The following is a 13126-nucleotide window of genomic DNA, read 5'->3' on the forward strand; positions in this document are numbered from 1 at the left end:
GACTTCAATCTGAATAGGGACAGCACGTTTAAGAGCACTTAAACGCTTCAAATTTGGAAATGAATGCACACATTTTGTTGCTCTGAATCTGGTCTAATACAAATCACTCATAAATACCAAAATATTGGGCTAAAACATTGCTACTTCGTTTAGAACCCTAAGAAAAGGTTTTTTTTCTTTCTTCATAACATTAATTTTATTAAGTCCTTACTGGGACCTGGTTAGGACCTAGTTGTATTTTGTAATTACCGTCATCTGGACGAATTGGGGCTTGTAATTGGGAATTTGTAAATGGGTGTACACAATTTGTTGCTTTGAATCTGGTGCACCCGAAACCACTCAAAAATATCAAAATATTAGGCTACAACATTGTTAAAACAGCTGTTCCAATTCACCCCATGTGTCCCGATTCACCCCAGTTGACGGTACATTTTACTTACTGCTAATAGAAATTACAGAGGATCTTCAGGGTCTACAGTTAGTGGAGTAAGACAAAGTTCTTCGTCAAAATACGTTAAACCGCAGAACCGTTTCGATTCCTCTCGCTCAAAAGACTTCCAACACGTAGTAAAGTCGAAAAACTCATCATTAATTCTCTGCTCGTTCTACACAGCATTCAACTTGTTCCCAGTGCGTCGTCGTCGTTCCGCAAAATATTTTGTGCAGTTCGGCCGAAGCAGGAGTTCATCATCGTCAGCATCAGTGCCAACAACTTGAACCTCAACCAACCGCGTTGGGCGCCGCCGGATAGAAGCAGTTTTACACACAAACGAAACAACTAACCGAAGAGCTTGATTAAATAATAAGCAAAGTTTTTTTTTCGTCTTTCGTCGGAGTGTTGTTTGTGTGTGGTGTTTTTTGTTAGAGTGAAGTAATATACCTGTCCTACCACTACTGCTACAACCGAGGGGGGAGTTATCGCAATTGTTGCTGCAAGTGAGGAAGAATCGTGTGAACTGTGATTGTGTGAGTGTGTCACGGTGAAAAAAAAGTTGCAACAGAAAAAAGAGCATCTCCGTTGAGGAGGAATTACGACAACAAATAGTCGGAGCAGGCAGCATCCACAACACAGCTTAGAGATCAGACCGACTGTGTGAGATTGCATTGGAAACGGTAAGTGTGAGAGCTTTTCGGTGATTTTTGATCGTTTTAAATTGCTTTTGTGTTGGTGTGTTGCACTACTTTTTGCAAGCCTATCAGTAATAAGCAATAGGCGTGGATAACTTTCAATTTGATGAGCTTACTGAAAATGAAACTAGGTTACTGAATTTTCTAGGTTTCTCTCAATATTGCATAAAGTCTGTTTAAATGGTCGAAGAAGAAAGATAAACGAAACTTTTAAATACGGTTCTTACTAAATTATTCCAAGTTCAGAACTCCAACTTAAAACTCCTCCAAAATACTCAAATAAAACGATAAGTAAACAAGAAACAGAGCAACTCGCCAACCGAATCGACTTGAACGTCGTCATTGCGGTGAACCCGGATGTGTTTCTGATGCTGAGATACCTAGCTGGCGACGTCGTTGTCGTTGTCGTCATCGTCGTCGTCACCGTTGCATGAATTATTATAAGGCCCCCACATGAATGGGGCTTTGGCAGCTGAGGGGTGTCTGTCTCCCTGCTGGTTTGGGCTGCGGCTGCCTGTTTTGGAGATATCCATCAACTGTTGCTGTTGCTGCCCGCACGTTCGTCGCTGTGGCGTGCGTTCAAGTCTCCCGGCATAAAACGTTGGATTTTGGTGACTTGAACAAGTGGAAGTTTTGTTGTTTTGAGGGTGAATGGGGGTGCAAGGTTGTTGATCTGTGGGGTGACGTTTTGTGTTCCGCATGTTTTGGCAATGATCTTGATGAACTTATCGGACCTTTATTTGTGATTGTGATTGTATTATCACTCTCTTCAAGATCTGAAAACTAACAGACCTGTAAACCAGAAGGCTTAAAGACTTGGAGACTCAAATCGAGGTGGATTGAAGATTTTAGAATTAAATAATATAATACAAGAAGTCATGACGACTTGTGGACGAGAAAACTAGGAGAAGACATTGAGACTTGAAGACATTAAGACTAGAAAACTTGAAGACATGAAAATTCCCGGACACCTCTTCTTGTTTTATCAATTAATAGGATATAAGTTCGTATAATAATTGTCAAAAGTGTGTTATTTTATGAATTCTAACATCAACTTTCGTTTCAAATTTGTTTCAGCGCTGGTTTTGGCATTGAAACAATGAAATAAAATAAAAATATTAGTAGCAATGTTATTTTGATTTCGGTTAACCGCGGTAAATTTTCTTGAAATATTTCGAACTGTCAAAAATCCACAAAAGCATTTACCACATTGATCACACAAAAAACTTTGGTAGAAAAATATCCACAGCGATCAATTTTTGACAGTTCGACGTCAACAAATTAGTTCAAGAAAAGTTACCGTGGTTAACCAAAATCAAATTAACAATGCAACTTGGAATCTCAAAAAGTGCCGTGAAGCAAGAAATAACTAATTGGGGACAATTGCAAATCGCTTCAATCTGGGGCGAGATGCGAGGATTGAGACAAGCTAAAACTTTTATCACTCCAAGTCCTTCAATTGCCAGGAAACTTCTTGGCTTAAACCGTAGGGAACTACGAATACTCGCAGGGCTTCTAACAGGACATTGTCCTGCCAGATATCACCTGCACAAAATCGGCAGGTGGCCTAACAACCTCTGTCGTTTTTGTTTAACTGAGCTGGAAAGCTCGGCACATTTACTCTGCTTCTGCGGAGCACTTGTGTCTCGAAGGCTGCGGTTCCTTGGATCGCAACTTCTTACGCCGTACGATGTATGGCACCACACCCATCCCAAGAAGGTCATACAGTTCATCGACTGTATTGCGCCGAATTGGGATAAACCATGTCTGCAAAATAACCCCTCGTCTTCCGATCCAATGGATACGAGTAATTTGTAGTATGGACAGTAACCAGGGTACATCACAAAAGATAGCCTTCTCAGGTGGTCGCAGTGAACTTAACTCAATGCCCATTGGGCAACAAAAAAAAACTACGAGTTAACCAAAAATGTGAAACATTTCTCTGAAATATTTCATAGTCGTCCGTGAAGGCAAAGCAGAAATTTATGGATCTGATTTCCTTTAAATTTTTATACAAAATATCGATTATTTTGATACTAACAGCTTATTTGAGACCTAAAGGATGCCTTTCACTAAAATTTTAAAAACGAGTGTCCGGATTTCGAATCAGCTTCCATATGAGCAGTTCTCTACGGAATCGGTCTTTTTTCTTTAATTTTAATTTTTGTATTTTTTAATCCGGCTGAAACTTTTTTGGTGCCTTCGGTATGCCCAAAGAAGCCATTTTGCATCATTAGTTTGTCCATATAATTTTCCATACAAATTTGGCAGCTGTCCATACAAAAATGATATGTGAAAATTCAAAAATCTGTATCTTTTGAAGGAATTTTTGATCGATTTGGTGTCTTCGGCAAAGTTGTAGGTATGGATATGGACTACACTGAAAAAATGATACACGGTAAAAAAATTTGGTGATTTTTTATTTAACTTTTTGTCACTAAAACTTGATTTGCAAAAAAACACTATTTTTAATTTTTTTCATTTTTTGATATGTTTTAGAGGACATAAAATTCCAACTTTTCAGAAATTTACAGAATGGGCAAAAAATCATTGACCGAGTTATGATTTTTTGAATAAATACAGATTTTTCAAAAATCGAAATATTGGTCGCAAAATTTTTCAACTTCATTTTCGATGTAAAATCGAATTTGCAATCAAAAGTACTTTAGTGATTTTTGATAAAGTGCACCGTTTTCAAGTTATAACCATTTTTAGGTAACTTTTGAAAATAGTCGCAGTTTTCATTTTTTAAAATTAGTGCCCATGTTTGCCCACCTTTGAAAAAAATATTTTTGAAAAGCTGAGAAAATTCTCTATATTTTTCTTTATTGAACTTTGTTGATACGACCCATAGTTGCTGAGATATTGCCATGCAAAGGTTAAAAAACAGGAAAATTGATGTTTTCTAAGTCTCACCCAAACAACCCACAATTTTTTAATGTCGATATCTCAGCAAGTAATGGTCCGATTTTCAATGTTAATATATAAAACATTCGTGAAATTTTCCGATCTTTTCGAAAAAAATATTTTCAAAAATTTAAAATCAAGACTAACATTTCAAATGGGCGTAATATTGAATGTTTGGCCCGTTTGAAATGTTAGTCTTGATTTCAAAATTTTGAAAATATTTTTTTTCGAAAAGATCGGAAAATTTTACGAAAGTTTCATGTTTTAACATTGTAAATCGGATTTATAGTTGCTGAGATATCGACATTAGAAAATGGTGGGTTGTTTGGGTGAGACTTAGAAAACATCAATTTTCCTGTTTTTAACCTTTGCATGGCAATATCTCAGCAACTATGGGTCGTATCAACAAAGTTCAATAAAGAAAAATATAGAAAATTTTCTCAGCTTTTCAAAATATTTTTTCAAAGGTGGGCAAACATGGGCACTAATTTTAAAAATGAAAACTGCGACTATTTTCAAAAAGTTACCTAAAAATGGTTATAACTTGAAAACGGTGCACTTTATCAAAAATCACTAAGGTACTTTTGATTGCAAATTCGATTTTACATCGAAAATGAAGTTGAAAAATTTTGCGACCAATATTTCGATTTTTGAAAAATCTGTATTGATTCTAAAAATCATAACTCGGTTAATGATTTTTGCCCATTCTGAAATTTCTGAAAAGTTGGCATTTTATGTCCTCTAAAACATATCAAAAATGAAAAATTAAAAATAGTGTTTTTTTGCAAATCAACTTTTAGTGACAAAAAGTTAAATAAAAAATCACCAAATTTTTTTTTACCGTGTATCATTTTTTTACAGTGTAGTCCATATCCATACCTACAACTTTGCCGAAGACACCAAATCGATCAAAAAATTCCTTCAAAAGATACAGATTTTTGAATTTTCACATATCATTTTTGTATGGACAGCTGCCAAATTTGTATGGAAAATTATATGGACAAACTAATGATGCAAAATGGCTTCTTTGGGCATACCGAAGGCAGCAAAAAAGTTTTAGCCGGATTAAAAAATACAAAAAAAATCGAATGACCGAAATCTCAGAGAATTGCTCATATGTGTCTGGATTTAGAAGCACAACAACTCATTTTTCAATTTAAAATTCTGATAAACAATGGTTAGAAAAGACATATTTTGCATCCATTTTTTAAAAATTTTACTGTTTATACTACATCCTAATGATATGTACTTCTAAATTTCCAACTAATTACAAGATTTTTTGCCAGCATTAACAAATATGGTATGCTATTAAGTGTCCAGATTTCGAATCATTTTGAGACTTTGAGTCTTCTTTAAGTCAAACTTCAATTGAAAAGATTCAGTATCAAACACTTAGACATTGAACAGTAGTTTAAAACTAAGACAATTGCGTCATCGATAAAGTATTTCCCACTTTAATCGGGCATCAGCTGCTCTGAATGAATTGGACAATTTTTGAAGATTTTTCATACAAACTTCGAGCCACCCTATTGAACGATTAAAAGGTTTGAAATTTGAGTGCAAAGAAATCAAAATAAAAATTATATTGGATTTCAAGATTTGAAAAAAAAAATGTTCAAAGATAGAGCCTTCTCGTCCCAAATTTGTCAGAATTGATCGCTTGCAAGTCTGTTACAGGACGCTATCGTGGATTACACTGGGGACGTTAATAATTGTGTTCAGCATCCCCAAATCAGTCAACATTGATCGGTCGCAAGCAGTGTTGCAAATAATTGATGGAAAAAAAAACAATCATTCGATGATTCCAACACCAAAATATCAGAGAGTCCGTCACTGTTGCTTGCAAAATCTCTTCCTTTGTCTCGTGAGCAATGGCATTCTCATTCTCTCACTCCTCCTCTTTTCCTCGACTACGTGATCTCACCGCTGAGTCTTTCAGTCGAAAACCACAGTGAAAGGAAGAGAGAGGTCGATTTAGGGCCGACCACGCATTAAGTCCCGTTGTACTGCACAGTTTAAGATGGTGCAATTTCTGGAATCAGAGATATGGGTAATTCTCTACCAACTCACACGAAATCGGGAAAAGTTGCCCCGACCCCTCTTCGATTTGCGTGAAACTTTGTCCTAAGGGGTAACTTTTGTCCCTGATCACGAATCCGAGGTCCGTTTTTTGATATCTCGTGACGGAGGGGCGGTACGACCCCTTCCATTTTTGAACATGCGAAAAAAGAGGTGTTTTTCAATAATTTGCAGCCTGAAACGGTGATGAGATAGAAATTTGGTGTCAAAAGGACTTTTATGTAAAATTAGACGCCCGATTTGATGGCGTACTCAGAATTCCGAAATTTTTCATTTTAAAATTTCGTGTTTTTTCTAACTTTGCAGGGTTATTTTTTAGAGTGTAACAATGTTCTACAAAGTTGTAGAGCAGACAATTACAAAAAATTTGATATATAGACATAAGGGGTTTGCTTATAAACATCACAAGTTATCGCGATTTTACGAAAAAAAGTTTTGAAAAAGTTACTTTTTGCGTTTCTCTTTGTTTCGTCGTCCGTGTCTGTCGCGGGTGACCATGAACGGCCATGATCGATGACGACCAACTTTTTTAAAACTTTTTTTCGTAAAATCGTGATAACTTGTGATGTTTATAAGCAAAACCCTTATGTATATATATTAAAATTTTTGTAATTGTCTGCTCTACAACTTTGTAGAACATTGTTACACTCTAAAAAATAACCCTGCAAAGTTAGAAAAACACGAAATTTTAAAATGAAAAATTTTGTTCTAAATGAAAAATGACCCTTCTGGGACAATGTAGATTCGAAAAGTACATTAAATTTCCCATAAAATGACATGTTTCAAAATTTTTTACAGTCGAGTAACGGAAAATGGGAGAATTTTTAAAACTTTTTTAGTGTTTTTTTCGATGAAAAATACGTTTTTTCGGAATTCTGAGTACGCCATCAAATCGGGCGTCTAATTTTACATAAAAGTCCCTTTGACACCAAATTTCTATCTCATCACCGTTTCAGGCTGCAAATTATTGAAAAACACCTCTTTTTTCGCATGTTCAAAAATGGAAGGGGTCGTACCGCCCCTCCGTCACGAGATATCAAAAAACGGACCTCGGATTCGTGATCAGGAACAAAAGTTACCCCTTAGGACAAAGTTTCACGCAAATCGAAGAGGGGTCGGGGCAACTGCTGTGTGAGTTGGCGGAGAATTACCCATATATATTTTTGAAAATTGTGATTTTTGGACAAAAATCTACTAAATTCCAACTTTCGATATTTCGGCAATTATTGGTTCAAATTTCACTGTTAAAAAATTAAACTTTTGTGAAATTTTTTGCTCTTTTATGTATTTTTTTTTCGAATGTATAGAATCTGTACACGAAATTTACAATTTTATTTATTGGTAGAAAATCCACTAAAATTCAATTCTGACGATTGGAGCGTATCAAATCTAACATACTAAAAGCTTAAACTGACGTGTTTACTGTCATCAATTTCAAAAATATTGAGTTATGTTATATTCTGAACAATTCTAGAGGTTATAATCAGGTTCAGCGTCAATATTGGCCCCCATCTTGAGTATATTGCTTCTCTTAAGGAATCCGGCTAGGTGACCACACTACTCTGATTTAGGAGGGTCCATTTAGTTTTGATCCGTCATAATCTGGTTAGATGGTTTTCTAGGCATATTTTCCAGTACTTATCTGAAAAATAATGCTAGCATTTTTCCAACCTAACAGACTCTTCAGCTAATCCGTTCTTATGACAGAAGATAAATCATCTCCCTCTAAAATGCCAAACACGCCACTAAATAAAGGATGCAGCATCGTTTAAGCACAGTATGCAAAACACGTTTTTACATCATTTAAAGGTTACGTGCCGTTTAGCAAGTTTCCTGCAATTGTACCAACGCCACGCGATGTTGGTCATCTGCCTGCACTTGACGCGTACCTACCCTCTCTGTAGGCTCGCAGGTCTTCCGTCCAATGCTTAGGTGAGGTGTTAGTTAGTGGCCGCGGCTTAAGCCGCAATAAAATTAATTATGCATTCATATTGAACGCGGGGCGGTACGTGGCGGAGCCAAAGACAACCTTTGGCAGTTATGCGATGCGATACAACAGTTCCTTATAAAATTATACGCTGACTAAGTGGGTTTCGCTGTTGTAATTAGAGTTCATCCTCTGTATGCACGTTGCCGCACGTAGGCATCCCACCGGCGAGACTAATCAATTTAAGAGGTAACAAGCTGGTTCTGCTTTGGAGGAGGAGGTCACAATTTATATGGTTTGCTTTAATGTGATATTGACTTTTCGACTACAAGTACATTAATTATGACAACAATTAACGAGCGTGCTGCGCCTTCAATGACACATTCTGGCAGATGCACTAGGTTATGTTTATTTTTTAACTAAAAAGGTCAGATTCATTGCATCGAACCCTTATGTTATTTTTAAATTATACATTATTGAGCATAACAAGGTTAAAACGCAGAATGTAGAGGGCTCATATTTGGCATGAGTTCATCTCATTTATAGACAAACAAACGCTGAAAGTTTAATTTTAATCGGAGCACTTAAATACGACCTTAAGAACAAAGCGACCAGAATCTACAATCTACTGGCTCTAAAAAAAATATATGAGTAGTTTTAACAAGTTAAAAATAAATTGAATTGTTGTGATGTTCGAGCAATTTTAGCTCAAATCAGGAATTTTTCTGGTACTTTTATACCCGACCCTCTCCGATTTCAATGAAATATTGTAGACATGTTATCCTAGGCCTATATAAGCCATTTTGGTATATATGGAACCAATTGTACTCGAATGTAACATTTGAGAAGGGTGAAAGTTATTTAAATATTTTTGTGTTTTGCAATTTAATAATTACTGTATTTCGAAGCCGTTGCATCGTATCAAAAAGTGGCGAATGACAAAATTGTGAAAAATTGGGTGAGCTTTCTAGAAAAAAATACACTAAAAGAAAAATACACGCCACTTCTATGAGATTTTTTGATTTTTAAGTTTAATAGTCAAATTTTAAGGTGACGTCACGATTTTTTTCGTTCAGAATTTTTGAGGAAATAGCCTAAGAAGTTACAAAAAGACCGACGAAAAATGCAGGATGGTATGTGTCTCCTAAAAAAAATCAATTACTAAAACTATTTTTTTTTTTTGAAAAGTGGTCTAAACGCCAAAACTTTCGAAACCCGATAGTGGGAATCGATTCCCCAGATAATTTTACATAAAAGTCTCCATATTGACCATTGTCCTATGTCCAATCCTTGGGAAGATACAGCGGTTTTAAAAATAAAAATGTTGAAAAAGTAGGCTTTTTGGTGGTTTTTGGCATTTTTTATATGACAGACTTGATTTTTCAGTCTTGTAAATATTTTTACCGAAAAGCTCGTCCGATTTCCCATAAGTTTGCCTTTGACAGCTTTTCAATTTGACTCGTTTTAATATTTTCGTGTGCTAATTTACTATCCAGGTTTCTACCACACTGAAATTTTTTTTTTATTTTCAGTTATGAGCAATTTAATTTAGCTTATATATGTAAGCCCATACATCCAATTGAAATACTGTCAAAGTCAAACTAATGGGAAATCGGACGAGCTTTTCGGTAAAAATATTTACGAGACTGAAAAATCAAGTCTGTCATATAGAAAAAACCTAGTTTTTCAACATTTTTACTTTTAAATCCACTGTATCTTCCAAGGATTGGAGATAAGACAATGGTAAATATGGATACATTTATGTAAAATTGTCTGGAAAATCGATTCCCATTATCGGTTTTCGAAAGTTTTGACGTTTAGACCACTTTCCAAAAAAAACAGTTTAAGTAATTGATTTTTGTATTTTTTCAGGAGAGACATACCATCCTGCATTTTTCGTCAGTCTTTTTGTAACAATTTCCTACAAGTTTGTCTTTGACCACTTTTTGATACGACGCAACGGCTTCGAGATACAGTAATTTTTAAATTGCAAAATACAAAAATATTTAAATAACTTACGCCCTTCTCAAATGTTATTTTCGAGTACAATTGGCTCCATATACACAAAAATGGCTTATATAGGCCTAGGATGACATGTCAAGTTTCATTGAAATCGGAAAGGGTTGGGTACAAAAGTACCAGAAAAATTCCTGATTTAAGCTGGAATTGCTTGTTACTCTTATTATCAAAACTGCAGTCTCACCATAAAAAAGCTTTCAAATTGAGTTATAAAACCTATAAATTATAAACAATCCACAGTGTCCTTGAACGAGCCTCAAAGTATCGCGCAACGGAACTAACGTTAAAACAAGTATTTGATTGCGGTCACCACCTACACACCACCTTCTTTGCCAAATTAATTCGGCAAGGCTTTCGTAAAGTTTAACCATCGCCACTGCTTCGTCTATCACTGTTTGCTGAGCAAAGTCGAGCCACAATGGTCGACGACCTGCAGCGGACAACAAGTCGGTCTTCAAATCGGCCAATTCCGTCAATTGGTCTGTCTACCTTCTTTTCCGACGTGCTAGAGGAAGTCTGTGCTATGAAGCGGATGAGACCGCCGCCACACAATGGACAGCTCAAGGTAGGGGACCACTATCCGTTTGAGTTTCGTTCCGTCCGTCCGTCCATTGCTGGGTAGCTCATCATAGACGTCCAACATCTTCGCGATTAAGCCCGCGAAAGATGATTAAAAGTATGAATAATATAATACAAACAAAGAAAAACGACGCGGTCCATGGGAGGCCCTCCACTTCGATGACAATGGCAGATTATTCAACGGCCACAAACAGCGCAAAAATGGCATCTTCTCGTGTGACTGTGGGGCCAACCATTGTGGACACTCTTGAGGCTAATAATAGGCCACAAGAGGGACCGACCGGAGCGTGGAGGCGTTCGAGGAAGGCGATTGCTTCACTGCCGTGGCATTTAACTATGGCAGGTTTAATGAGATTTTGTGTGCTGTTTGAGCGACCGAATCAAGTTGTTCAAGAGCTCTTTATAACAAAATATTTCAAAGTTGGCAAGCTTGATCCGATCGAGAATTCTTGAAATCAAAAGAATACATTTATTAAAACCATACCAAATTGACGCTATTACCGTAGTTTAGTTTAGTTCTAAACCCAGTATTAGCAACCGTCTCTCGGTAGTAAAACCACATGCTGGGCAAATTCACGACCAAATGATAAATGTTCTATACGGCCGGTGTGGATGGCGTCGACCTGGCTGAAACCCTGTAATTCGAGTCGTGCCGCGTAAATGCTGCCATAAACCACGACACACCGACGTCCAACTCGCAAGACCCGGTAGTTTTCGGTCCGGCGTAAACTTGCTGGCGCCATTCAATTAGCACACAGAGAGCTTAGCATATTCATCCCACCCTCTCCGAGTGTGATTGTAAACTCGCGTGACTTGCAAACGAGTAGAATAGAACATCCATCCTCCACCGTGCTGCAGTTTGATGGACAGTTTACTTGGCAAAATGTTGCGAAATAAGATGTTTCTAGAAGGAATAATTCAACCCACTTTACTTAGTATGGACAATAGGGTGGTCCAAATACTAGTACCCCTGGTGGATTCCCCTGAAATCAAAGATTGACCCATAACCCCTCCCTGTAAGCGCTTGATTTTTTATGGGGGAAATCCTAAAAAAAATATGGGGAAAAGTAACTTTTTCAGTTTCCTACCTTAGGAGGGAGTGATAGTTGTCCGATCCTTATCATTTCTCAGATGTTGGATCTTCAATAAATTTGAAACAACTTACCCGAAGACACCATATTTTAAGACACCACCGTGGCTTTGCATTATTAGATTCCGTTATTGACAGATCAGCTAAAGTTAAACAAAGAATCAAAAATGATCAGGGGAGCCAATTATCGTTCACTGTTTCACCACTGCAGATCCGTTCTTTATTAGTCAATACCGGCGCCCTCCCAAGAAGCCTGCAGTGGAATCGAGCCAGGGGTGTCACTATAGCTTGTGAGATCCCTTCTTGTGTCTCGTGATTCCCAGCGATGTCATTCTCTCTCTATCGCTACTCCCCTTTTCCTCGACTATGCGCTCTCACTGCTGAGTCTCTCAATCTCTCCAAAAACTGCAATGAGAGAACGCGAGATGGCGATTAGGAGCCGACCACGCATGACGTCCCGTTAAACTGCGTTCATGAAACTGGTTTTGGGGCGTCTTTTGTGGTTAAACGCTGTTGCGGTTGGATGATCGTGAAAGCGGGAATGAGAGAGAAAAGGAAAATGTCAATCGCGAGTGTGTAAACATGAAAACGTGTTCGGCTATGTTCGGCGCTAAGAGGATAGAAGGAAAGAAGAGCAGTTGTATTTGAGGCATGAATATTCAGGCGGATAATTGTAGTTGCTGAGAGCTGATATTTTGATATTTTAACAACCTTGATCAACAGGATGCAAAATACTACTTTTTTCGGCAATTTTTTAACGACCTTGTTTAGGTCCTACTATTGCTCTTTCAATAGCATAAAGTGATCTATTTGCCTATCTTACTAAATAAACAAAATACTGCTTTTCAAGACTATTTTATCAATAGAAACAAAAGTTTTCCTCCAAAATACAATCAATAAAAGCATTACAAAGTTTGAGTTTTATTGGTCATTAATATGCTAAGAAGTACAATCCTAGAGAAAACGAAAGTTTGTTTAGAGCAGATTTGCGTCGCGTCCGATTTGTGCTCACGAGTGAACGGGAAAATTTTAGCAATCAGAGCCATTACAAACAACTGCAACACAATTTGTTTTAAGTTTTTTATTTGAATTTAATTTGATTAAAATCACTGGTTCAAAAATTCACGTGAACGGCAATATTCTAGGCCAAAAACCCCAAGAGATGGATTCTTGTGAAAAATAATGTTGAACAAAAATCACCTTTTTGTTCCTCAGAACAAACTCCGTAAAGAAGTTTACCTTGAGCGAAATGCGTCAAAAAAACCAAATTCAAAACTTGGAAAACCCTCACGAACCCACACCGAACCTACAATTTCCATCAATCACTGCCCAGAGCAGTGCAGTGCAATATACCTCAGCAGCAGCATCTCACAGCTGTTCTCTAAGGTCAACCCATT

General features: G+C 37.1%; 1 protein-coding gene across 3 annotated transcripts in view; it reads left to right on the top strand.

Annotated features, from left to right (window-relative positions):
• Positions 1–13126, top strand: part of LOC6034145 (dual oxidase maturation factor 1) — an 81288-nt gene that overhangs the window by 10935 nt on the left and 57227 nt on the right. For all 3 annotated transcript variants that reach the window (XM_038254344.1, XM_038254343.1, XM_038254345.1), the window contains exon 2: positions 614–1113. The gene's annotated coding sequence lies outside the window, so the exon portion shown is untranslated. The remainder of the gene's footprint in view (positions 1–613; positions 1114–13126) is intronic.

This window comes from Culex quinquefasciatus, chromosome 2 (genome assembly GCF_015732765.1).
Source record: "Culex quinquefasciatus strain JHB chromosome 2, VPISU_Cqui_1.0_pri_paternal, whole genome shotgun sequence".
Classification (NCBI taxonomy): domain Eukaryota; kingdom Metazoa; phylum Arthropoda; class Insecta; order Diptera; family Culicidae; genus Culex; species Culex quinquefasciatus.